This window comes from Arvicanthis niloticus, chromosome 19 (assembly GCF_011762505.2).
Source record: "Arvicanthis niloticus isolate mArvNil1 chromosome 19, mArvNil1.pat.X, whole genome shotgun sequence".
Taxonomy (NCBI): domain Eukaryota; kingdom Metazoa; phylum Chordata; class Mammalia; order Rodentia; family Muridae; genus Arvicanthis; species Arvicanthis niloticus.
Genome location: NC_047676.1, coordinates 42,439,073 through 42,466,846, shown reverse-complemented (window position 1 = coordinate 42,466,846; position 27,774 = coordinate 42,439,073). Strand labels below are relative to the sequence as shown.

General features: G+C 42.5%; 1 long non-coding RNA gene across 2 annotated transcripts; it reads left to right on the top strand.

The window, feature by feature from the left end:
- The first annotated feature begins 1,722 nt into the window (after positions 1-1,722).
- LOC143435135 (uncharacterized) lies at positions 1,723-6,794 on the top strand. 2 transcript variants are annotated; one of them, XR_013105141.1, is made up of 4 exons: positions 1,723-2,033; positions 3,083-3,229; positions 4,338-4,447; positions 5,301-6,794. It is a non-coding gene; the product is annotated as an uncharacterized LOC143435135 (long non-coding RNA). The 2 variants fall into 2 exon arrangements; XR_013105140.1 differs by lacking the exon at positions 5,301-6,794 and having other exon boundaries at positions 4,338-4,589.
- Positions 6,795-27,774: the final 20,980 nt, after the last annotated feature.

Below are 27,774 nucleotides of genomic sequence, written 5' to 3'. Positions count from 1 at the left end.
TACCTTTAATGAACCCCCCCCCCACCCCACCCAGGGTAAGGGGATTTTTTTTTTTTGAGACAGGGTTTCTCTGTGTAGCCCTGGCTGTCCTGGAACTCACTCTGTAGACCAGGCTGGCCTTGAACTGAAAAAATCTGCCTGCCTCTGCCTCCCAAGTACTGGAATTAAAGGCATGAGCCACCACTGCCTGGCGGGTGGGAGAATCTTAATGGACCATCTGGGGTAGCCTGGGTAGTGATGAAGTTGAAGATATTTTACATACAGGAAGGCGGTTTTGCTTTTATCCTGTAGGAAAAATGTTCTGTGAATCAGAGCAGGGTCCAGACTTTCTCAAAAGATGCTAAAACAGCCAGGATTAGGGGCTTCTCTGTCCTACCACCATATAACACTGATGATGCCCTTCAGATGGTCATCTTCAGTGACAGGGAAGATGCCAAACCACTAAAGCAGTGGCTTACATCACTAGCACTGTCTGGATATTTCTAGAAATAGATACGTCTTTGTAGTGCACAAAACTTGTATAATATGAGTGTCTAAATTCTAAATGTGGGGTTGGGGACCTGAAAGTAGAACAATTTTAGTGTTGATGGTTTGGTTTTGTTTTACGTGGACTTTTGTGTAGCTCAGGTTGGCCTCAAACAATCGCTATAGCCAAGGATAACCTTGAACTACCAATCCTTCTACCTCCACCTTGCAAGTACCAGCATTACAGGTTCAAGTTTGTTTGTTTGTTTGTTTGTTTATACTATTTTATGCAATTCTTCACGTAAATGCATGTATACATGTATACATCTCCCATACATCTCTCTTTCTCTTCCTCCTGCTCCCTATAAGCCCCTTTTCCCCACAAATCCCTTTTGTCTTCCCACTGACTTTAATCAGGGTGTTTGAACGACCACAGGCAGTGAGTCAGGCAGTGAGTTCTTAGAACATGGGCAACTTAGTAGTGGCTACAGCACTGAAGAAAATTACTCTCTTTGTCCTAGCAACCCTTAACTGTCAACAGCTCCTTGATGGTGTAGGGAGCCTCATGAGACCCTTCCCCACCCATGATGAACTACTGACAGGCCCCATCCTTCTTAGGTCTCATTCAGGTAACCACAGCTGCAATGGGTTCATGAGGTATTGGCCACGTCACGTCCAGAAGACAGCACTGACTGCACAACACTTTCCCCATTGTATTGCTCTCTAAATTAGCAAACAAGTTTATTAATGCTAGATTTAAACGAACTCACTGGCAACACTGATAAAATAATACCAATACTGAACAACTCTTTCATAGTACTGCATTCATTTCTATTATCAAACTCTCTGATTTTGAAATAATTATCGAATCCATTGCAGTTGTGATAAATAATGCAGAGGAAGAGTTCATACTCCTTTACCCAATTCTTCCCAATAGGAACACCCTGAAAAACTGTAACATGCTAGCAAAACCAGGACACTGACATCAGCAGCAGAATGAAGCATCCCATCGCATGACAACTTCTCATGTGACCCCGTGTAGCCATGGTTACCTTCCCATTCCCCACAATTCCAGTCCTTAAGGCCTAGCTCTACACAGTTTCATGTTTCTCTAAATGTCACTTCAAGAATGTTATATAAAGGGCTGGAGAGATGGCTCAGGGGTTAAGAGCACTGGCTGCTCTTCCAGAGGTCATGAGTTCAATCCCCAGCAACCATATGGTGGCTCACAACCATCCGTAATTGGATTTGATGCCTTCTTCACATAAAATAAATAAATAAATTAAAAAAAAAAAAGAATGTTATATAAAGCAGGTGTGGCATTACACACCTTGAATCTCAGCACTCACAGACAAATCTCTGTGAGTTCAAGTCCAGCCTTACCTGTTAGTGAGTCCCAAGCCAGACAGGACCATATAGCAAGACCCTGTTTAAAATAAATAAAATTTAAAAAACATGTTATATAAATGAAATAATATACTTTATAACCTTTGGGTTGCATTTTTCCTCTTAATGCAGTTATTTGATGCTTCAGTCAAGTTATACACCAGGAATTCCTGCCATTTGACGTGAGTGGTGTCATATGCTATTGATATACCATAATCTGTTGAACTGCTTATCCTATAGAGTACAACTGGCTTATTTCAGTTTGGAATTATTATGAATAAAGCTGCTGAAAACACTCGAGTACAGATTTGGGGTGAACATAATTTTCCATCCCTGTGGAGTACCTGAAATGTCTCAGGGCACAGCTGCTGCATGGTATGACAACAGCAAACCAATCCCCAGGGTGGTGGTAGTAGTTCACATTGCTCCCCACAGTGTGCTGGGCTGTGGGCTTATCAGCTTTCCTGACAGCGTCTTCACTTATATCTCTGTGTATTTTCTCCAGTCAAGTTGCTTTTTAAGGGTCCTGCCAATTTTCTAGTTGGATCATTTTGTCCCCTTACATTTGTAGGGCCCCGTCCGTGCACTATGCCGGGGATTAATCCCTGGGCCTCAGGCTTGCTAGGCAAGCACTGTGTCACTGAGTTACAGCCTCAACACCAGGAGCCCTTGTATGTTTCAGCTTGTGTCTGTTGTCAGGTTTACAAACACGTTCTCCTTGTTGTACCTTATCTTTTCATCCTCTTAATAAGATGTTCGGCAGTGCAATTTTTCTCCCTTTGACAAAGTTTAATCTATTGATTTCTCTTCTGATGAATCATGCTTTTAAAATCGAGTCTAAGAATTCTTTGTTTCATTCTGGATCCATAAGATTTTTTTTCCTTTTGGTTGATTCTTAAAGCTTTTCAAAACAGAAACCTCTATGCCTAAAAGACCAAGAGAATTTGTATCAAGAGTGATTGATAAACTTTATCAAGATATTTTTCTCTATCAATTAATAGGATCATATATCTTTTTTATCCTGTTGATATGGTAGATAATACTGATTGATTTTAAATATTATTTCTACCCCACATATTTGCAACAAACCCTGCTTGGTCTTTTAATACACCATTGGCTTTGATTGTCTAAAATCACACATCTAATAGCTAGAGGAGTGAGAGTGTTTGTGCACATACATGTGTGCTGGCATGAGATACATGGAAGTGACTCTGATGTCTTTGGTCCTCAGGTTACATGTTGGAAGAACCAGTTCTAACAACCAATGCTTTCAGTCAAGTAACACTCACAGAATTAGTAGAAATAGATCACAGGCAAGGACAGGATTTCCAGTGTCCAGACGGCTCCACAATGTCTTGATATAGTAAAGAGAAAGAAGGTAAGCTTGGAGTCTGCTGCTGCCATACAGCATGTTTACGGTGCTTCTGAAGGCCAGAGGACAAAGAGGCCTCTACAGATCAAGAACTAGAGGGTACTAGGGCCGGACAGTGGTGGCGCATGCCTTTAATCCCAGCACTTGGGAGGCAGAGGCAGGCGGATTTCTGAGTTCCAGGACAGCCTGGTCTACAGAGTGAGTTCCAGGACAGCGAGGGCTATACAGAGAAACCCTGTCTCGAAAAAACCATAAATAAATAATAAATAAATAAATAAATAAATAGATAAATAGATAAATAAATAAAACTAGAGGGTACTGGAGGAACTGTAGAAATCAGCCTATCCTCCCATAGTGTCACCCCCAAACTGTCCTCAGCTCAGAGTTAATACACCTTGGTGTACAACCAAGAAAGTTCTATGACATGGACTGTGCAAACAAAAGCCAGTCTGTGCCTTTTGGGGATCAAGAACTTTTTTGTCCTTTTTGTCTTTCTGTGATCTCTACCTAACCCTTCCCATTGAGTAAGTCGGAAGATCGCAGAACCCCTAGAGACCAAGCCTGGTCTTGTCTCTAGTACAGCAGCACTTAGACCTGTACAAAGTATTGTGTTGCCTGGTATCTATAGTGAGTTCCTGGTCAACACTGGCTATACACTGAGACTGTGTCAGAGCGAGAGAGCGAGAGAGAGAGAGAGAGAGAGAGCGAGAGAGAGAGAGAGAGCGAGAGAGAGAGGGAATGAATGAGAGAATGGTAATTACATCATGGTATCTTCTGCTATAACTTAAGAGATAGTATCGGGCGCGTAAGCTAAGCGTTGCTCTCTGTGAGGGATTGCATGGCATATAATACATCCATTAAGGCTAAGCTTCAAGGCATAAAGTAAAAGTCTGTACATAAAGTAAAAGGAAGTGTTTATCCTAAGTAGTCCCTGAAGCCAAATTGTCCTGTGGATATGCTCTAGAGTCATCCAGGAGGTTGACATCATGGCATGTAGTGGACACACGTCCACTAAAAGGCTAAGTAAGCCATGAAGGCCATGGCTCTGACAGATAGCAAACCAGGAAAATAGAGCCAAGAAGTGAACACGAAGTCTAACCCTTTTGACTTCTAGGTGGTTTTAAGGAAAACAAAAACAAAAACAAAACAAAACATAGAAAGGAGAGTGGTCTTGCTTTCCTGTGCTCCTCAGATCTGACCATGGGGTAAGGAGACAAATATCAGGTGAGTCTTCAAGGAATGTGGGGATCAAAGTAAGATCTGGTGTGGGCTGTCTCCTGGTCTGGGGTTCGATCCTCATCATGCTGGGAAGGCTGCTGGGTAAGAGCCCTGGCTGAAAGGAGCCGAGGCTCAGTGAGACACACAGGAGGGGGACTAGGGGCGTTCATTCTCTTGGCAACTTTTGGAGGTCTTTCACCTTGAACCATCGCCCTTGTGCTGTGGGAGCTTATCCATGATGTTCCTGCTCTTTAAAAATTCTTTCTGTCACTTATCCTATGCTTCACTTACATAGCCTCTGTTTAGAGATCATTTCTTCCAGGGAACCATTCCTGGTCCCCAAATCTGCACCGAGAACCCTTTCATTCTCTTTGTTTGACATTAACATTGACTAACTTGTTAAAGTGTTAAAGTGTGGTCTGGGTCATGGGTCAATCATGGATCTAAGTAGCCTTAACAAGGCCTAATTCTTTTTTTTTTTTTTTTTCTTCAACTTTGATCAGAGAAAAACTGTCACCATTTGCCATTTACAGAGAAAAAAAATTCAGAGTCAACCAGTTGAGGTTACCCAACTGGCTAATCATGGTGTCTAGACTTGCATTCTAGATAGACATGATCGAGAACCCGGAGTGTCAAGTCCTGTACTAAACACTTCTTGCTCCAAACTACTTTTCCCGTGTCCATTCACACTGGTCAGAATTCAGAATGCACTTCTTAAATATTTCCAGACTTAACCAGTTAGCTAATTGATCTTTGTTGATCTAAAGACACATATCAGCACTTTCTTTTGTTCTCATTTTTTTCCAAGCTAGAAAAGATTTTTTTTTTAAAATCTGGTTTTTGCTTTGTTCCCATACAGTACTCACACAAGACTGAGTTCTAATAAGGAAGACCTGCTTAACAACTTTTGCCAAACCAGAATTTATCACCCTGACTGCTATTGGGAATTCAAGGGTCCAAGTGATGAAGGAGCTGACAGCACCATTTCTGCAAAAAACATTAATGACATTCACTCCAGCAATTATATTTATCATTTCCCACCTGGGATTTAAGCCTATGCTCTGCACACAAGGATGTGCAGCCACGCATGGATCTGATGTAGCCTCGGAAGCCACAACTTCTGCAAAAACCATTAGTGATGTCTGCTTCAGCAGCTGGGCACAGGCGTCAGCTCTTGGAAGAAATCAAAGAAAAGAAGAAAGTGGCTTTGTAGATGGGTTGTGGGAAAAGGGTCTCATGAGTAGGAAGGAAACAGCTCTGGGTCGGGGGATGAAGAAGACATATTGAATTCCAGAACATGAAGAGTTAAACTGAGATGTTGTAAAAGAAGCTAAAATAGTAGAGTAAACATTTCATGTCCCAGACACTATACTACAATTAGAGCCTTAATCATTGTAAAGACAGAGTGGGTAATTTTTAGTTAATAGATGAGAAAACGAAAGGTCAAAGAAGTTGTGCATGTATGTAGGGTTAATCCAGAGAATGGCCTGTATTCTGTCTACTCACAATTTTCATGGTGCATCACTTAGACTCCATGTCTAGTATAGAAGACAGAACAGCACTCATTTGGACTCAAGTCTATGCAGTTGTTTATTGAGTGCAGTGAGGTGTTTCATCCACAGTTTCAAGGTTCACATTAGTCACTGTGGACCATGTGGTGATAGGGTGCTACAGGAATAGAAGGGTACCTAACCCAGTCTTGGTGGAGATAAGGAGAGACATAGGCCTCCAGAAGGACTTGCAAAGGAAGGACATTTTAATGCAGTCTCCAGAAACTAGAGATTAAAAGGAAAGTGGAACCGTATGCTGGGTAAGAAAATACAAATAGTATGAAGGCCTGTAAACTCTCCCAGAAATCTCAAGAGCTCAGTTGGAGGAAGAGGATAGCAAGAGACAAAATAGTATAGGTAAATACAAGTCTAGGTGTGTAGAACTTTGAGTTACATAAAGAGGGATTTCCATTTTATTTTGAGAGTAAGGAGGAGCCAAAGGGGTGATATTATCAGACATACATTATAGAGGAGTCTTGTGGCTATGGTGTAAAGAAAAAATGGACCAAAGGAGGCAAGAAAGATAACTCAAAATAGAGCATCATTGGGAAAGGAGAGAGATACATGAAAAACATCAAGAAGGCAGAATCAACAGAATGTAATGGGTAACTGGCCATGGGAAAAAAGGAAAGAGTCAGCTGGTGCCGTGGTTTCTGATTTCTACCACAGAACATAGGAAGTATTAACTATTTGCTAAAGTAGAAAAATGCACATGGAGGATTAGGCTTGGGGAAGATTGTGGTGGCTTTAGTTGTGTCAAATATTCAAATAGAAAGAACCAGAAGGTGGTTTCATGTTTCATATGGGTCTGGACCTCAAGATGGAGATCTAAACTGAAAGCAAAATAAATGATTGCCATAAATATAAGTGGTCCCACATCTTTCTTGAATCAGAGTTGCTGATGTCTTAGCAAATGAAATTGACTGACTTCATCCTCAATCAAATGACTCAAAAATGTCAGGGGGCAGAATCTAAATATTATGTTTTCAACAGCTCCAGCAAGATCCTTTGGCCTTGCTAAGATTAATATGTGTAAGCATGTGTGGTCACCATGAAAATGCATTGCTCAGACTTCCCTCAGGAGAATCTTATGAGAAACAGTTGACTGACAGACACAGGTACCACTTTGGGTCCAGCACCCTGCTGAGACCAAGTCCCTACTTCTTGGACAATATAGAACTACTTATAAGCAACTTTGAATCCAGAATTCCCCATGGAATTCTGGCTAAGACAGTCTTAGGACTGCTTGAAAGTCTGAGACTCTTTGTACCCAATTGTCCTTTCTTTCTCCTCTTCTCTCACAGGCATCAGAATAACATCATGATCAGAATAGTCTGAACCTATACTCTTTCTCTCCTCTTCATCACTCACACACACCAGCAAACCTCTTGCACATCTGCCATACTTTGGATCCTGACTGATATAGGAAGCCAATGGTTGGGTTATGTAGGTTGGTGTTTTTCTGGCAAATATGGGGGAAGAATCACAAAAAGAGGACTGAAAGAAAGTGACAGGTAGTGGTAGAGCTATGGTCGATAGCATCTACATCAGATTGAAAAGGAAATGTAGAGAATGAAGATACAGGAAGACAAAGAACAAGCAGGATAGGAAACATTACGAGGTTAGTGGATGTTGGGAGAGTTAGAATGGGATCATATTGGGTGGTGGTCCCCACCCAGTCTCACATAGAGCAACTTGTAAGCAAATGTGTTAGTGTATGAGGCTGGGTAGTAAAACAAAACAAAACAAAACTATACAAAACCCCCAAACAAACAGACAAGCAAATAACAATGACAAAACCAAGACACTGGGATGCTGGATGCATTTTAAAAAAAAATATGGATGTTGAAACAATCTTCAGTGGTGACAGACTCAGGGGAAGAGGGAGATGATTCATGGGTCTACAGGAAGGGATGAGACATAATGAGAAAGCCAACAAGGGGTAGGGGGCGGGAAGAAGGCAGAGGGAAGCCAAATCATGGGGCCTTAAGGAAAGGAAGATGCACTCAGGGGTGGAAGAATGGTATCTGAACTCAGTGTTGCTGAAGGTAGATGCTGTCTAGTTAATGTGCTCCAAGGATACACAAACAGGAGACGGGTGTGAAGAGAATATTCAGAAGGATACAAAGGACAAGGCATTTCTTTCAGGCCTCCCTTGGTTCTAGATCAAGCAAGAAAAACCTACAGACATTTTATGGTGTTAAAAATCTAGAGAAATCTATGTACAGAAAATGGGTTTTCCCAAGGGCCCAATGGGAAAATTTTGAAAGAAGAAAGGCAGGTGGTTGAAGAGCAAAGGAAAGAAGGGATAAAATAGTGTGGGAAAGGGAGTCTGAGTGAAAAGAGTTGCTGAGGCAGTCTCATCCTGAATGGCAGTAAACACTGACAGGGGAAGCCACGGAACAACAGGGGTTTTGGAAGACTTAGTCTCCACCATAGCGTTGGTGGTTGAGTGAGAATGGCTCCATAGGCTTATGTTTAGTGGAACTGTTTGGGAAGGGCTAGGAAGTATGGCAGAGCTGGAGAAGGCATGTCACTAGGGATGGGCTTTGAGCATCCACAAGTCCACACCATGCTCGTGGTGGTTGTCTCAAAAAGTAGGCAGTCAGCTACTGCTTTAGTGCCATGCCTGCCTGCCTGCTGGCATGCTTAGTGCCATAATGGGCACGACTAACCCTCTGAATAAACTCTTTTTTAGGTTGCCTTGGTCATGGTGTCTCTTCACAGCAATAGTAAGTAAGAGAGCAGAGGAATGACTTGGGTTTTCGTAAGAAGCCAGACATCCTTGCAAGGGAACTGCAAGCTGGATGAGCTATGAGCAATGACTGTACCATAATTTCTCTCTTCTAAGATAAGATGAATCTCAAAGCCATCCACTGAATAATAGCTTTGGAGGGAGAGCAAGAAATGGTACGTTTATCATGCATCATGACTTCAGACTAATCTCAATAGTAAACATTTAAGACTTAGAGAAGAAGATCCAAGAGCTGCTTCAATGTAACGTCGTCATGCCTCTCATTGATGGAGAAGGAAAAACACAGGCCCCATGGGAGGATTCCACATTCCTTAAGTGACAAATGAGGAAGATGCTGAGAGATAGCCATTCAGGTGGAATTATGGGAAGTGAGATGGAGTGCAGCCTCCGTCAGTTTTAGTGAGAATTTCCTGACAATGATCATTCTATTTTGGGCTAATCTTTACCAGTCACAAATCTGGATTTACACAAAGGCATGGTAGTTTACTCCCATGGATCTAAAATATGTTGCGTTCTCAGTTTTTTGCAATGTGTAGTTCAGTGGTAAGCCAAAATGTAGATAATGTTTTCTAAGTGACTATTTTCTCATTTTCTTGTGTCTTTTAAAAACATTTGTGCACACACACACACACACACACACACACACACACACACACGAAAGAGTATCATACCATAGCACTCACTTGAAAGTCAGAAGTTTGTTACAGAAGTTAGTTTTCTCTTCCTACTATGTGGGTTCCAGGGGTCAGACTCAGGCCTTCATGCTTGGCACTCAGTGCCTTCAAGCACTGAGTCGCCTCTATGACTATCACTTGTGTGTTTAACCACCTAGTTTAAATCTTTCTTTTATCTGCATCTTGATTTTGTGTCAATGTGTCTTCATGTAGTCTTTTTTTTCTGAGACTTGTTTCTTTAAATCCTAAAAAAATTTAACAGAACAATTTCTGAATGTTCTACTGTATTTACATACCAAAAAGAGCATGTCGCTGGAGGGTTTTTGTTTTTTGTTTTTTGGGTTTTTTTGTATGCTCCAAGAGGCAAAGTCAAACCCCTACTTGGTGTAATTGACTTAAATGTCAGATTCTCCTGGGGGAAACTGGGTTGTCTTTATAACTTTATTCAAATAACTACTCTGATTCTCAATAGCTTTTTATGAAATTACCGTGTAGGACCTAAATTGATGCAGCCGAATTAAATAACTATCGGAGTTTAACATTCTTAATCGCAAACCTTCAATTTAACCAACCCTTTATTATAATCAAAAAGCAATCAATATGTTGATTGTGGTGATATGCAAAATGGAGATAGAATTATTAGTAATTACCTTATATTTGTGGTTCAATGTGATGGAAAAATAACTAGAAGGAAAATTCAAAGCACACTCCCCTCAAAGGCATGGTTGTTACATTCTGGATCAGCATGCTATATTGATTGTAGTCTTTAAATAAATTGAATAACATAGGTTGCTGTCAAACATATGAATTATTCATGAAGCACAGTTTGGGAGCACTGAAGCAGCCTCTCTTGATGAATATTCAGATGTGTTAATCAACAAATGACCCAGCATTAACCAATTCTTGCTGGAAGAAAGGGAGTAGAAATCTATGAGGCAAAACGATTCGAGTCACTAGCTTGAGACTCAGTCCATTTAGAAGCTAGGGAAAGAAGCCTGTGCTCAAGTCAGGGAAGGAGACACTGGGGTCCCTCACTGTCTGGAAATGCTTAGTGACTGCAAATGTTTTCCTGCACACTCTAGAACCTGGGCTTTTTAGGACCATATTTTTGGTGTGACCCTTGGGGCCCTTCCTGGCAATATGGACTAAGTTGCATTGAGCCAGTTGGTTCTCAGGTTCTGCTATCAAAGTCTAACTCCACACACTGAAAACTTCAGCAGGTCGCTTATGGTCCCTGACTGCCAGTTTCTTTATCTGTTGAAATGTCCTTATTTTTATTTTTATTTATTTATTTTTTTGGCATAGAGCTATTTCATAGCCTTGCTCTGGAACTAAATGAGAGGAAGCCAAGACGTTCAGTGAAGATTAAGTTAAAACTGTGGTCTGATCTCAGCTCTAAAAAGTGAGGAATGAACTTCCAAATTCTTCCTTTTACTAAACTTTCTGAAGAGACTCTTCAATCAATCAATCAATCAATCAATCAATTGATTAATCAATTATTCTTTCTTTAGGAAGGATCCTTCACTCTATCGTACCAGGTTAATAGCTTTGACTACATAGATCTTTGGTTGTGTTGCATTTCTGACCTGTAGATATAGTCCAGATTCTTTCTGTGGTTTTTGGGGGGGAGGGGTGGTGGAGTGGGGAGGTCAAGACAGGGTTTCTCTGTGTAGCCCTGTCTGTCCTAGAACTTGCTCTGTAGACCAGGCTGGCCTCGAACCTGAGATTTACCTGGTTTTGTCTCCTGAGTGCAGGGATTAAAGGTGTGCGTCATTACTATCTAAAGATAAGACCGAAGTCGCCCAGTCCAGCCTGGATGCTGTCAGACTCCCTCTCTGTCTGCATCTAGCCAGTCTGTAGTTGTGATAGTTGTTGGGTAACGTCATTCAGACAAGGAAAAAATGAGCTGGATACTTGAAAAAAATTCAAAACCTGAAATACAGAGGACCCTGAGGATGTTGTCTGCCTTCTTCTCCTTCTCTTTCTAAAGATTTATTGTTTTTTGTTTTTGTATGTGCATAGATGCCCTCAAAGGTCAGAACTGTATTTATAGGTGGATATGAGCCATCTGATAGAAGTTCTGATTTCTGAACCTAGGTCTTCTGGATGAACAGCAGGTGGTCTTAACCACTGAGCCATCCTTGCAGCCCTGTCTTCTTTTTGCAACATTTATTTAATTCTCTCCTATCGACTGTTCACATGACTAAGAATTAGATGTATTTCATATCGATTTGGGTTGATTTTAGCTAGATTAAGTTTCCTCTTATTTTTTGTCGAGCTGAAGTTTCATATCCTCATTTTCTAATTCTCGGCAGGCAGGGTTCCTTTCCCAGCCCCATGACTATTTACAGTTACTGTGTCTGAATCTGCCCCTTACCAGCAATACCATCCTGGCTGCAACGCTCCAGCAGTTTCAGACGACTTTCTTTATCCTTCTAGTCCGATCACTAAATGCTTTAGTCTTCACTGCTGATAGATGGGGCCACTGACTGACTTCTGAGCAATGGGACCAGCCTGGGCTGCTGGGAGATATTTTCAGGCTTGTTGAAGAAAATCTCCAACAAAATCTTCTAATTGTCTGGTTCATGACAACAAGTTCAACAGAGTTGCTAAGCTGGAGGGGTGTTTGTGCCTGGGCCACTGTTCAGAGATCAGCTTCAGAGTTTGATCATGCTGCATCCTGGCAGCTGCAAAACTCAAAACTCTTTTAGGCCTTGGCTATCAAGATGTCAGGTTTTTGTTATGGTTTAAAAAAAAAAAAAGGTTGTTTGTTTGTTTCATCAACTAGCCTTTCTGACTTTCAAGTAAAAAGGGCGAATGGCAGTTACCCACAGCAAATTCCTCTCTAGTACAGGTTTTGGGCTCGTATTTTAAAAAATTCGAACATGCTATTTTTTTTTTCTTGTGACAAAAACTTTTACGCTCTGATGTCAAACCTCAGAGTGAGAGAGTTTACATGTACTTTTAAAGACTGTCAGTCCTGAGAAGTCATAAAAAGCACATGGGATGGAAAGAATGAGTTTAGATCACAATAAATTTTGCAGTAATAATAAAATACTCTGGACACAGTGGACGTTTAATATAGGCAAATTCAAAACAGGCTCCTATAAAGTAAAAAAAAAAAAACATTACCTTATGGACACAGCTTATAAACTACTTTTAAAAAATAAGTTATGCAAGTCTTTATACATTTCTTAAAAAGCTAAAAAGAAAGTAAAGAAGCCTATTCTTTTAGGCCTTGTAGACATAGATATATCTTCCCTACAAGAATAACCTTTTGCTAGTATTAATTAGTTCTATTCTTTATATTGCTAAGACCAGACATGGGAAAATAAGCTTAGAGTAAAAGGTTTTGGCTCATAGTTCAAAGGAGTACAGTCTGTCATAGCAAGGAAGGCAGGACAGAAAGACTGTGTGACGACGTGTCTGATCACATCTTGTTCCTGGTTAAGAAGCAAAGAAAGATGAAGGCTAGTGTTCTATTATTGGTCTTTCTCACTAAGACTTTATTTCTAAGTGTAACTCTGTGTGTCTGTGCGTGTGCATGCGCATGCATGCACACGCAATATGCAATATCCACAGAAGCCAGAGGGCATCAGATTCCTTAGATCTGGAGTTGTAAGAGGCGGGGACCCATCCCACATAGCCTCTTAGGAATAGAATTCAGGTCCTCTGCAAGAGTAGCAAGTGCTCTTAATCCTGAGCAATCGCTCCAGCCCTGCTTTCTCCTTGGTATTCAGTCTGGGATCCCAGACCATGGAAAGGTGCTGCCTACCCTCAAGGTGAGTCTTCCTACCTGAGTTGAAACTTTCTCTCACAGAGATGCCTATGCTCTGTCTTCCAGGGGAATCCAAATCCAGTCAAGTTGATAGTTAAGATCAACCATCACATCCTTGGTTAGTATTTTATAACTTTTTCCATTGTTTGACATTCGATGTAAACATTTTTGTCTATATCAGCATTTTTAATGATGGTGCTATCACCTAATTCCCTGTGATGAACATCCATACGCATCCATCTTTGCCACTGTCTTTATTCTGTGATGGTAACTTGCTGAGGAAGAAGTGCTAATTTAACATTTTGTTCTTACAGCTACTACAGCATCAGTTGGTTTCATTAGTTTAGCCAAAGCCATGGTCTTATTTTAATTTATAAGTTGTAAGGGGGTCTGTAGGAGAGCTTGTCAATTATTTTAAATTTGATTTTTTGATTCTTTGACAAGTTCATACATGTAGTCATGTATTTTGATCATCTCACCCCGTACTATTTTTTCTTTCAACCCCTTTTAACTCTCATCGAACCCCCCCAAAAAAATCCTCCTCCTACTTCTATGTCTTTTTGAGTGTATAATTGGGGTTCCTTGCATGAATATGGTTAGTGCATGTATAATAGAATATATGCAACTTATCAGTGGCTACAGAACTGAAGAAAACAACTCCTTCTCCCCTGTTGTGTGTAACTGTAATAACACGCTTGCTCAGTCGAGAGCTCATTCCGGGCTCCTTCGACCTCTCTCTCAGCTAGCTCCACCAAACTGCCAATGACTGCCCCGACTGTGCCCTTTCTTAGTTGCTGCGGGTGGAAAACACCAGACAGCCTTAATATTCTAAAACTAGCCAGATAACTCATGGCTAATGGCTTGGTGAAGACTATCCTGCCCTGGCCTCCACCCGGAGAGAGGCTACAAACTATAGGTGCTCCTACATGCCTGCCGCTTCCTCCTGGAAGGCCCGCCCCCTCCTCGCCCAGCAATTGGCTTCTTGTTGCCTTTATTATCCAATCAATTAATTAGGAGAAAATTCCGCTACACTCTTCCAGCTACCATAACTTTACCAGTAGCTCCCAGGGAGAGGTGACCTCATGAGTCCCTCCCCTATTCAACATGAAATGTTTAAAACCTCCATTTATGCAAGATTTAGCAGGTAAGTACCACCGTTGTGAGTTCATGTGTGCCGCCTCGTCCTATCCAGAAGACAACAAAGCCCTCTTTCGTATCTCCTGGCTTTTACTCTCCACCCCTTCCTGTTTGCTGTTTCTTGATTGAGTCTTGGCGTGGTGGTGGCAATACAGATACACCCTGCGCACTCTACAATAACTTATTCTCGGCATTTAAACCAGTTTTGAGTCTGAATTAACCATACAAACAGAAGCTCCTTTGAACAAAGCTAAGCTCGGAACTAATCTGTGAGTGGAACCATTTATAGGGAAGTTTGACACCATGTCAAAAACAAGAGTTATGGGTTGCCAAATTTTTATCATTATGTCATAGGAAATTGAAACTGAAACTTTGGGGCTCGTGGCATAGAATTACAATCTGTCACCGTCGTAGTTAGGGTTTCTGTTGCTATGGTGAAACACCATGACCAAAAGCAGGTTGGGCAGGAAAAAACTTATTTGGCTTCTGCTTCCACGTTCATAGTTCATCACTGAAGGAAGTCAGGACAGGAACTCAAACAAGGTGGAAATCTGGCTGCAGGAGCTGATGCAGAGACCCTGGAAGGGGACTCCTGACTGGCTTGCTTCTCATGGCCTGCTCACCCTGGTTTCTAATAGAATCTAGGACCACCAGCCCAGGGAGAGCCCCACTCACATTGGCCTGGGTCCTCCCACATCAATCACTACTTTAAAAAAAAAAAATACTCAGGCTGGAGAGATGGCTCAGTGGTTAAGAGCACTGACTGCTCTGCCAGAGGTCCTGAGTTTAGTTCCTAGCAACCACATGGTGGCTCACAACCATCTGTAATGGGATCCGATGCACTCTTCTGGGGTGCCTGAAGACAGCTGCAGTGTACTCATAGAAACTAACTAACTAACTAACTAACTAAATAAATAAATAAATAAATAAATAAATAATTCTTTAAAAAAAAATGCTCTACAGGCTTGCCTAGAGCCCAGTCTTATGGAGGGGTTTTCTCAATTAGAGTTTCCTCTTCTCAGATGACTCTAGAATGTGTCATGTTGACATAACATCACCCAGTCCATTTACCATAAGATGTTTCTTGGGAGCACTTACGATCGCTAGAGTTCTTAGACAGTTCTTCCGGGGGTAGACAGACTCACATTCATTCACACTTTCCTGTGTCTGAGGTCTGCCGGGCAGGATGTGGTTAAACACTGGGATAGAGATTAAGCATAAATAATGCCTTCAACATTCTGTGAAAATCACTGACGAAAAGAGTCTCCTCCACCTCCTGACCCAAATCTGCATTGTTTGCTTAGCAGAGCATCTCCCCCAGCTTTTATGTGTCAATGAGCCAATCGCTGCGTTAGATGACTAAGTGAGGGGCCTGTTTAGAATAAACTTATAGAATGCTGTATATCTTGCAAGCTGCCCCGTTGAAGGTCTCAACTTCATAGTTAACTGGTAGGTTTCATTCATCAAGCATCACAGGGATAACAAGGCAAAGTCCACATTTTCAATTTTTAGAAGCTGCCTGCCTGCTGGTGCTGGTGACACGTCTCTGTCACCACACAATCTCTGGTCTCACAGACATTATGCAGCCCTGCAGGGCACACACGGCTTATCTTCCTCCTGCAATATAGGTTGTATTGAATCGATTAACCGGACCCAGCCCAAGGACGAGTGTGTGGTGCCGTCAAATGCTCCTTTTTGGATGATGAGTGATCTTTCCCTTGATGCCCTCAACAGCTGGCTTCCAAGATGGAGAACAGCCTGAGCAGTTGAGGGCACAGATAGCAGGTTGTGTGCTCAATTGCTGGCATATGCAGGAGATATTTTTAGACACATAGTGGCTAAGAACATGCTTCCATAAACATTTTCAAGAATCAGGATTGCACACAAATATTTTCAAAATATTTTGGTTGACAACACTTGATTTTGGTTTAAGCTATTTGGATGGATAAATAGAATCCAAAGATGGTTGGTTTAAGTCTTTCATGGGGCTCAAATTCATAAGCTGTCCTCATTATCAAGAGTGGCAAAAAAAAAAAAAAAAAAAAAAAAAAAAAAGAGGAAATTTGAGTGATAAAACCACACCCTTCTAGTTGCTCAAATACCGCAGTGCAAGAAGATGATTAGGCTTCACCTATATGTCTCTAGGGAGTGTTTTGGTGGCTGCATCGCAAGTGTGATACTTGTTAGGAAAGATAAATCATTTGTTGGTTTGTAATAGCAACCTAGTCCCTGGCAGCCAAAAGCCAAATAGATTCATCATACAGCATTAGCGTAAAGTATTGGAATGGATTTAGCGTGCAAGCAGAAGCCGTGCCCTTTATTTGGGACTTTATCCTTAAGAAATAGGATGTAGCTACTTCAAGGCTGGATCATCTTGAATCTGGACAACAGGAATAGGTAGCTTCTCTCCTACAGTTGGTAGTCACACCCTGGTCCTTTTACTGTTGCGTTATGAAAAGGTGTTCTAACGGTCCCAGGAGTCTCCATCTGTCTCAGATTGGAATCTTAATTGTTCCTGATCAGTATACTTCTCTCTTAGACTCTTCTTCAAAGCACTGACGTCTGAGGAGAGGACGCATCCCCGAGGAGCCCTTCGTTCATCCTGCTGTGTGAGCCTAAAGATGTACTAGTCACTTTCTCACTGTTGAGGGAGAATATCTGACAAAAGCAATTTAAGGAAGGCCTTATTTTGGCTCACAGTTGGAAGGTCCTGTCCATCATGGGCAGGGCTGCAGGAGCTTGAGATGGCTGGCCATGTTTGCATCAGCAGTTAAGAAGCAGAGAGGGATGAAGGCCTGCACTCAGTTTGTTTTCTCCAGGCTGTAACAGTCCTGCCCACTGCTAGAGCAGGTCTCTCCACTTCAATGAACTTAATTTAGATATTCCCTCATAGACAGGTGCAGAGGTTCACCTCCTAGGTGATTCTGGATTCTCTCACATAGACAACCAAGGTGAAGTATCAACAGGTATAAGCTGAAATTTGGTTGGCAAATGGGACTATGCAGAGTAGGGAGAGTAGCAGCCTAGTGTCACAAACTGGTGCCCTATGCTCTTTGTTCTTTATAGGGAAATCCTAAGATGTATCTTTTTTTTTTAAAGTTTTGACCAAAACACAGAGCCAGTTCCCTAAAATGGTTGTTCTATTCTTGCATGTTCTTAGTTGATTAATCTTCACTTTTGCACTGATGGTTCCTAGCTCTCTGATGGTTCCTAGGTGATTTTCATAGTCAGCGGAGCCATTTTTAGACATGTGACAGTGAAGAACATCACTCTGGGCCTAGTTGACACAATTAAATAATATAAGTCATTGGTTGTGTTTTTTTAGATCCTTCAAGTTCCAATTTCTAGGATTATAATAATCCTAAGTGCATTCATTTACAAGGTACTGAGTCCTGAATCCACTGTGTCAGTAATATTGTCAACAACCTCAACCATGGACTTAGGTGCTCAGAGAAAGGCCAGTGTGGCTTGGTGAGACATCTGAGATCGCCAAGAAGCAAAGGTTAGCCCAAGATCAGCTTCAGAGAGTACTACAGATAGTCAAGTGAGTTCCCCAAACTCACTTTCTCTTTCTTCCCACAGCTTTGTGGTCCATCTGTGAGGCTGCTCCAGGGGCAGCCCGGCTCCCAGGAACTGTGGATCCCACAGACTCTAGTGTTCCTGCTGCTGTCATCAAACTGAGGGACAGGAACAAGCAAGGTCCCTACAGCCTCACAGCCTGCTCACAACTATGAGTCCTTTCCTACCCAGCCTGGAACCTGTTGCTTCCTTTCCCTGTGACTCACGCTCAGACACAGCCGACCTTCAAAGAAGACGGTGTTCAGCACCTACCTTTTCCCTGCACTCTCTTCTTTCACAAGCCCTATATCTTACAGCTGGGATTCTGTCTTCGTATCTATTGCCAACAGACAACATGGCTGGTGTCTCCAGATCTTCTCAGAACAAGAGCCTCCTTCTCTTTCTAAGTTTAGACTCAGAAGCATCCCATAGACCTGTGACTTGGTGCCTGGACTTTATGAGTGACAAACCTGGAATGTATAACCCCTGTGCTTCACGCTCCCCCTGTGACCCCTTTCCTCAGACCTCTGCAGTCACCATTGCTGTGCACCAAGCACACACAGAACTCACAAAACCAGAATTAACTGCAGCTGCAGCTGTTGGGTTCTTTCTCCTTCCCTCTACTTTGCCCCTGGGGACAGAGAGATTTCCAAGACTCCTTGCCTCCTCCCCTTCCTTCCATCTGCAAGTGTTGCTAGGTCTGGCTAACACAGGCAACAGTCATGCGTGAATGAAAAGTTATGGCCACGAAGAGAAGAGCCAGCATTTTAGTGAGCAGGGAAATTTCAGGGCCCCATGCAAATTCTCTCCAAGTATAAAATGTCTGAAGTCAAGGAGAAGACAAATGCTCTCTAGTTTCCCCATTCCTTTCTTTTACATTCTAGAACATTCTTATAAAGATATCCTCAGGGCAGGGCTTGTACAGCTTTCTTGAATGTTAACCTCACTCATTTGTTATTTTATATAAATCATCTTGATGGGTCCTCAGAGGGTGTATGTCATAGCTGGGAATGACGGTAGAAAGGGGGTGAGGTTCTGTCCTGGTCTGGTCTCTCTGGGACACACTAGGTGTCTGAACTGTGTAAGGCACTGACCTTCAAGACCTTGCCTTTCCCATCTGTGAAAAGGAACATTTCTCTGCCCCACCCCCCTTGCCTTGTAAGGGTGTGAGGATCAAACAAAGCCCTTTATACGGATGTCACAGATAGGGCTGTGAGAACGCCGCTCCTTTGGCATCGTTACCAAGGACGTGTGTCTTGGGCTCTTTGTAAACCTTTCCAAAAAAAATCACCTTTTTCTTATCTTTTATTACAAACTGCTCTGTGAAACAGGTTGAAAAGCATCATTGTTTCACTTTATGGATGAGAGAATAGAGGGTACAGAAAGATAAGTGTGGGACTTACCCAAGATATTAGTGATAAGCACGTGAGCAAGGGGAAGGGAGTGCTGGGTACGCATCTCCTGTCCGGTTCACTTGGGCCCAGTTCTACCCCACACAGACACCCCTCTCCTCCTGTTGTTTAGTCTTTTGTGAGCCAGGAAACTCTCCTTGGCAGGCACAATGGCAAGAGCTGAACACTTAGGGCTAGGTAGAGGGGCCCGGCTCATCCGAGCAGTGAACCCAAGTTGACTCACAGGGAGGGAACAGAGTTCAGGATGTTTAGCCCAGGATCAATTACCAAGAAATCTGAGTGGATAAATAGGACAGCAAGAGCTGCACACACCAGCTCAAGATCACACCACCTGTGCGGCCAACTGTAAAAAGAGTCAGGTTCAGGTTCAGGGTGCTCTGGATTCCTTTCCTGGGTAGGGGTCGCTTGGCATGCCTTTGAAGTCTCACACCTGACTCAGAATATATACACTTCCTCACCTTGTGCCTTCTACCCTTTTAGCCATTTTGAACACACGAGTCAGGACAGATTTATTGAGATATTCCAGGGCTGCTGCAGAGTTCTTACTCTTTGGAGCTACACGATTTAGGGTAGGGCCTCCACCAGGACACTGATGGCATTTAACATAGAGGACTCACTGGGCATTGAAGAATATTTTCGGACAACTGGTATCTAGGACACCTCTAGAGACTATTGCCACCTCTCTAACTGTGACAATCCAAAATGTCCCCAGACATTGTCAAATGTTCCCTGGAGGTAGGCAGCCACAGGTGACCCAAGGCTGAGAACTGATGGTTTTATTGTTAATAAGCAACAATTACCAAGCACTAAGCACCAGGCACTGCACTGAGAAAAGCAGCCAAAATGGAGATAACAGAAACATCGGAGCAGGCCCTCCCCTAAACAATTAATCAGATCTCCAAAACTCCCTATGTTCTTCGAGCCCACAAGCACCATTTTCAAGGACATGCAGACCATTTGCAGCCAAGGACTATGGTTTGCCTGTGTGCTCTTGCTCCACGGGGCGCACAGAGGCTCATATGCTTACTAAAAACGAAAAATCATAAATAAATGAAGAGAAAATATTCTTTCCCTAGACCTCAAGTAAATGAGGCCTCATTGTATTTCTTTTAATGGTACCATTTAGTTACAGAGTATAGAAGCTGAGTAGATCTGAGTGTAAAGGATTATTCCTAAAAACAAACAAACAAACAAACAAACAAACAAAAAAAACGTTAAATAATTTGGGAAAATATGATAAGCAATTATTTGATGAGTTAAATATGACCAAGAGCACCTGAAAAGAGACAGAAAAACAAAACAAAACACCGCCACAGAACTCTAAGAGTGTAAATTCTTGATATACTTGAAGAGATTCCAAGCTGGCAATTGCTGCCAATGACTTCTAGAGCTGGATTAGATAATACGAAGATGTGAAACGCCGCAAGCTGGTCTTTCTCACGGAAAAGACCCGTGCCCTGCAGAAAGATGAGTAGAAATGTGTAATGTCTAGGTTTTGGGTTAAGAGAAGATGCTTCACCTCTTACTCTTATTTAGTGACTCTTTCTATTTACCAAGCAGCTACCTATCTCGGTTGCTTCAGATAGCTGGTGTCTCTCAGATTACCCCCACGTTTGCTATGAGAGGCTACAATCATGGGAACTTGCTGGGCTGTTCATAAAGAAAGTACAGTCCCTGTGTTGTTTGGACAAGTGAACAAACCCCACAAATATCAGGTGAAGTCAGACCACTTATTTAATGAATGTTTATCAGACAAGGTCTCATGGTGTAGCTCAGATTGGCATTGAATTTACTAGGTAGCCCAGGCTGGCCTTGTGACAATCCTCCTGTCTCAGCCTAGGTGTTGGAATTATAGGCAGGCACTACCACATAAATGAAATCACATGATTTATATCAACAGCATGAATGGTGACATCAGACGGTGAGGCTTGAGGAGCTTCGTGCATGCAGTTTCCTGTTGAGCTCTGTGGCAGATGCCATGGCTTTAAGGACCACAGAGACAAGAGGGCAAGCATAAGGTATTGCCCATTCCCGAGTAACCAGAAATAGTCACAACAATTTCCATGTTGTAGGGAGCCAATGCAAATCCAGTGTGAAAAGACAGAGTCCGATGTAATGTCTCCCCTGACTTGGAGTGCTTAGGGAATCGCCTAACTGGGAAAGAAGAGACAACAGACACACACAGAGAAAAGCTGGGGTCAGATGGGTCATGAGCTAGGATGATGGAGACACAGCAATAGCAGCCTGGAGACTCAGAGACTGAAGATGGAGATCTCTGAGGAGGCCTCTGTTGGGGAGCAGTCTCAGGTTGTAATCATCCAGGCAGAAGCTGCAGTGAGAATTCCTGCATACACTGGTTTTTCCTAAAGGTCAAACATTACTCCAACCAAGGAAAGACTTTGGTATCCCAGTGAGTCTGACCTGGCTTTGCCATTCCTATGGGTCTGAGGCATTGGGATCCATGACATGACTGTGCCCATGTTGGTAGTATACATTCAACTCAGAGCTCTGTCTACTCCCTACAAATATCAAAAATGTCTTACCTTGGTCCAGCATGGTAGCTCATGCCTATAGTTCTAGCACTCAGAAAAATGAGGCAGGATTGTAAGTGTTAGCCTCTGGCCACACAGACCCACATGCACAGTACCCATCTGTGTATACTCAAATGTGTGAATGAGTTCATAAACTCAAAAGTATACAGTAATTCCGACATGGTAAATCTTAAATAAAACCTGGGTAACCCTAGCTATGGTACAGACTTCTGACCAACACACAATGCACAAACACTGACTAGGCCTAGATTATATTAAAATTAAGAATTTTAGCTCAACTCAAGACATCACAGATAAAATTACTAGATGGTAAATAAGAAAATATTTGCAATATCTAGGACCCATAAGGGTTCAACTTTTAGAATGTTCAGGGAGTTTTAAAGCATAGTTTCTTTCATAATTTATATAGAAAAATTAAGGGCCAGGTGTGGTGGTGTAGACCTTTAATCCCAGCATTCAGGAGGCAGAGGCAAAAGGCTCTCTGTGATTTCAAGGCCAGCCTGGTCTACATATATTATGAATTCCAGGACAGCCAGGACTACAGTGGTGAGACACCTTCTCAACAAACAAACAAAACAAAACACCAAAAAAACAACCAAACAAAAAACAACAACAACAACAAAAAGGGAAAAGTGTATATATAACAAAAAATTGACAGGGAAAGGACAGTTACAGACAAGTAAGTATTGAAGGAAAGTTAATAATTTTAGTAATCAGAGGGGAAAAAAAAAAAACAACTGATATCACTCTATGTCTCCTAGACATGAAATTACACCCAATGCCCTGAGTAGCAGGGAGGGTGGGGCTCTCCCCACACACTGCTAATGAGAATATGGATGAGAACAGCTGCTCCAGGGCTTCTACCTCTACCCACTCATTCAACACGTTCCCTTCCTACACATTCCTTCTATCTCCAAGGAATCTTTATAATTTTTATTATAGTATTATAGGTAAGCATTGGTCTGAAACAAATGCCAAGGCAGTTACACCAGGTTATTATTAGATATTATTAAAGGAAACCCCTGTGAGTATAACTTGGGAGGGCTGGAGACCTCATTCCACAGTGGAAGAGAGATGGGGAAAAGATGGGTGGGTCCATCCTGAGGTAGGTCCAGGAAGACTTCAGATAAAGCTGACTGCGAAAGGACCCCACCCTCCTGAGATGAAGCCTACCTCAGCATCACTGTTCACTCACTTCATTATCAGCTTGACTGGGCCAAGACAAATAAATGGGGACTGGAAAGCCAATTGAGCAAAGAAGTTCTGGTTTGCCATTTCCTTTCCACCGTGAAGAAGCTCCTCTGTAGGGCTGCCTCAGTGGTTAAGTGTATATAATATAGCTCTTACAGAGGACCTGAGTTCAAGTCCCAGCACTTATATGATACACCTCACCACTGCCTGTAACTCTAGATCCAGGGAGAGCTACCACTGATGGCCTCCATGCATGCTTGCATTCACATGTACACACACACACACACACACACACACACACACACACACACACACTTAAAAATAGATCTTAAAAAACATGAAAGGTCCTCTGCCACACCTCTTCTGTCTCTGTGATATCCTGCCTCACAGCCAGCCGAATGAATATCTACTGCAACCTCTGAAATCCTGAACCCAGATAAATCCTTCCACTACTTAAGCAGTTGTAATTGTGTGTATTTCAAGACCCTATAGCTTTTAATACAATTGCAACACTGTGAGATCATCACACTCCGGAACATAATGTTGGGTTTGGTCTGGTGCTGCTATCTGTTCAAACACTAAATTCTGTTCTTCAAGATCTGGTTGCCCCAAGAGGAGCGGATTCTCACCTACACCAGCTTTTGCTGTGCAAACCTTGCTCTCCTGCTTAATTGGTCAATAAAAGTCTAAAGCCTATGATTGGATAGGAGAGACACAAAGGCAGGACTTGAGGATCAACTGAGGGGTCTCAGGAGAAAGCAGAGAAGGAGAAGAGGAGATGAAGGTGGAAGATGCCCTGAGAGGAGATAGACCTTGAGCTAGTGGCCATGAGAAATGGCAAGTAACAAGGGACATGTGACCAAACCCACTCAGTCAGCCAACAGGTTCTCCAGCGCAGGAGTGAGGATTAAAAGAAAGGCAACGATTAGACAAAATTGCAGCATGACCTCAGCCAGTTCTGAGGCTGAAGGCTGAGGCGGGTTTGTTTGTTCCTACTTTTCTTTTAAACCCTTTTAATTACATGCAAGTATTTAGGTCAGTTCTAGGTTGAGGAACCAACAATACAATAGATACAAACAGTCAAGAAACAAACAAGGCAATATACAAAGTCCCGTGATCACTCTCATGATTGCTGTTTCTAAGGGATCATCGGGATGACAAAAATATCTTGAGTTTACTTCCTTGTCCTAGCCCGCAGTCATATTCACGCCTGAGGCTACTTCTTTGTTCTAGCCTAAGACTTAGATTCCTGACTTTTTGGGGTTTTTTGTTTGTTTTGTTTTGTTTGTTTTGTTTTTCAAGACAGGATTTCTCTGTGTAGTCCTGGCTGTCCTGGAACTAACTCTGTAGACCAGGCTGGCCTCGAACTCAGAAATCCGCCTGCCTCTGCCTCCCAGGTGCTGGGATTAAAGGCGTGCGCAGATTCCTGACTTTTGATTACTTCTCTGTTATAGCCTAAAATTAGATTCCTGTCTGAACTTACTTCCTTGTCATGGCCCAATGTCAGATTCCTGTCAAGCAGCCCTAAAAACTCTCCACAGACATGTATGCTGGAATGTAAATTAAAACAGTTCAAAACCTGCCGATCTGGGCTTACAGCCTGTAAATAAAATACTAGGATTGTCTTTTATATGTGCTAGCTGGCATATAAAAATAAACCATTTACAGATGATACTTATGGTGCTTTCTTCATCCCAGAAGGAAACAACACCGCTCTTCCTAGCCATCATTTTCTGCATCTACATCACCTTCCTCACCTGGGCCCCTGGAAACGACTGATCTTCTGTCTGTCTTGATAGATGTCCTTCTGGATCATTCAGACATGTTGAGTCCTATAATCTGTGATCTTTTATGACTGGCTTCTTTCATGTAGCATAAGGGTTGCAGAAGCCATCGATAGTAGCATGAGTAGCGTTTCACTCTTCCTTAACACTAAACATTCATTCTACAGATGTACCATTCTTTATCCCTCAGTTCAGCTGGTTGGCATCCCTGTTGTTTTCCTGTCTGATGATGATGACTAATGCTGTATGGCATTTGTGTACAAGTTCTTCTGTAGTGAAAAACTTTCATTCAGAATAGCAGTAAAACGCTGGGTTGTAAGCTAACCAACGGGCTGTTTTCTAAAACAATCTATACCACTTCACACTCCCACTAGCACATGGAAAAGCTCCAGTTTTTCCACATCTTTGCCAACATTTGCTATCGTTCTTTATGGTTTCCTCTTTGGTTGCTCTTGGAAGAATTTCCTTATCCCAGAAGGAAACACTAAACTTCTTATCCACTATTCCTGGATCTGCATCACCTCCCTCACCTGGGCCTCTGGAAACCATAGCTTGTGAAAGGAATAGAAACTTTTTGAGACCCCTAGCAGATAAAGTGGAGCCAAGCCGGCTATGTTCCAGGAACCAAGACTGCAGGTCATCTGGTTCACGAGCTCCAGGTTCCAGGAACCTGGCTAATCACAAAGTAGATGGTTGAGCAAGATTAAATTCCTGAGAAAAGCATCTACAGGGTGTTCCCCACATGACTGACTAAATGATGGGCTGGTACCTTCCACTGGTATTCCCCATCACCCTCTGGTTTGTGGTTTTTTTCCTTTAAATATCTTCTCCCCCTGGGCTCAGGATTGAACTCCTCTGCCCCTGTGTGGGTTATGAGTCTCAACGTCAGCTGGCTGATCCTGAAATAAAGCCTCTTGTTGCTTGCATCAAGATCGGTGTCTTGCAAGTTATTGGGTGGCCGTGATATCCTGAGACTTGAATGAGGGTCTCCCCTCTTGGGGGTCTTTCACTTGCTCTTGGCTCTCAGCTGCTTCTAGGCCCACAGGCTCTGAACTATCCTACATTCATCTGCCATGTTTCTTTTTGACAGGGTTCTTCAGGTTTCCTGTGCAAGGCATCATGTATGATACTATCAGAGCTAGCCCTGGACTTTGTCCACTGGGAAGGCGTTGAGCTTTGGTCTACTGCTATGTACTGGAATGCTAAATTCTGTATCCAAAGGTCTAGGTCTATGAGTGACTTCTCATGTTTATAAGCTTTTATTGTACAAACCTTGTTCCTTGATTTAAAACTAATGGTTAAACAAAATTGGCTACAGCCAAATACTAGAGGTACTTGGGGTTGGAGTCATCTGGTTGGAAGAGAGACCAGGAAGGAGGAGGGAAGAGGAGGAAGGAGGAGGAAGGAGGAAGAAGGAGGAGGAAGGAGGAGGAAGGAGGAACCATGAGCACAAGGCCAGGATAAACACCTGGGGAAGTAGCCAGGCCCAGCAGTTAGAAGAGTAGATTAGGGGGTGACCTCCCCGCAATTGTCAAAGCCAAATAAAATAACCATAGTCTGAATCTTATTTGTAAGCTAGTCGGGGATAAGCTTAAATTGGTTGTACTATGGACTGTAGATAGCAGGGTGCTCAGAGTCCCATTCTCAGAGGGAAAGGGAAATGTGACTATAACTTTTGGCTTTGTGATGGTTAATTCCATATGATAACTTGACTGCACTAGCAGGAAGCTAGAGAACGTTACTTATGATGTTTTGGAAAAGATGCTTCTGGGAGAGATCAGCATCTGAAGCAGCAAACTGAGTAAAGGCAGTCACACCTACTGTACAAGAAGGCAGGGGAAGCATGAACTTGCTGTCTTAAGCTGGGATGTCTAGTTTCTTCTGCCCTCAGCCTGTAGATGTGGAGCAGTTCACACTCCTAGATCTCCAGGGACTCCACCACCATCAAAAAGGCAAATCTTAAGACATTTTAGCCTGCCCCAGAGCATAAATCAATTTCTATAGTAAGTCTATCTACATATCTGGGATGGTTTGCATATGCTTGCCCTAGGGAGTGGCACTAGTAGAAGGTGAGGCACCATTGGAATAGGTGTGTTACTGTGGGTGTGGCCTATAATACCCTCATCCTAGCTTCCTGGAGGTATTCTACTAGCAGCCTTCAGATGAAGATGTAGAACTCTCAGCTTCGCCTGCACCATGCCTGCCTGGATGCTGCCATGTTCCCACCTTGATGATAATGGACTGAACCTCTGAACCTGTAAGCCAGCCCCACTTAAATGTTGTCCTTATAAGAGTTGCTTTGGTCATGGTGTCAGGTCACAGTAGTAAAACCCTAAGACACTGTCTATCCCCCATCTCTTCTATTTTTCAGGAGGATATAATCATTTTCATTTTCTTCCATCCAGTTGTTGGGGAGTCAAGCTGTGGACCTGGGGACAGAATGTCATTCTGGAATTCTAACCTAAAAGTGGCATGGATGTCAGCAAGACTTGGTGATTAACCGTTTACAGGAAGATTCAAGTTTCTTTAAGTCATATAAAGTGGGAGAGAAACAGCATGGGGATCATAAATCATGGTTTTTACTGACAGCAGCTTACCTTTGATAATGTTAATTGTTTCTCTCATCAATGGCTTCTCTTTTATGGATGGTTTATTTAGAAACTATTGGCCATTGTACCATTTTGACTTGCTCCAGAATAAAAAGTCCTAGTTCAGGGTGAACCAGATCTCAAGATTAATCATGGCTAAGAAGCAATGTTGTCAGCACACAAAGAAAAGTCAGAAAGCCTTGGATTGTGATTCTGTTTAACCTTCTAGTCTGAGTCTGGGATCATGTGCCTGAAGGTTTTGGCTTGACTAATTGACTTGTTTTTGCATTTCTCAAATGCATCTGAATTTTACCTCAAGAAAGCAGCCTGGATTCCAGGTCCCCATTTCCTGAG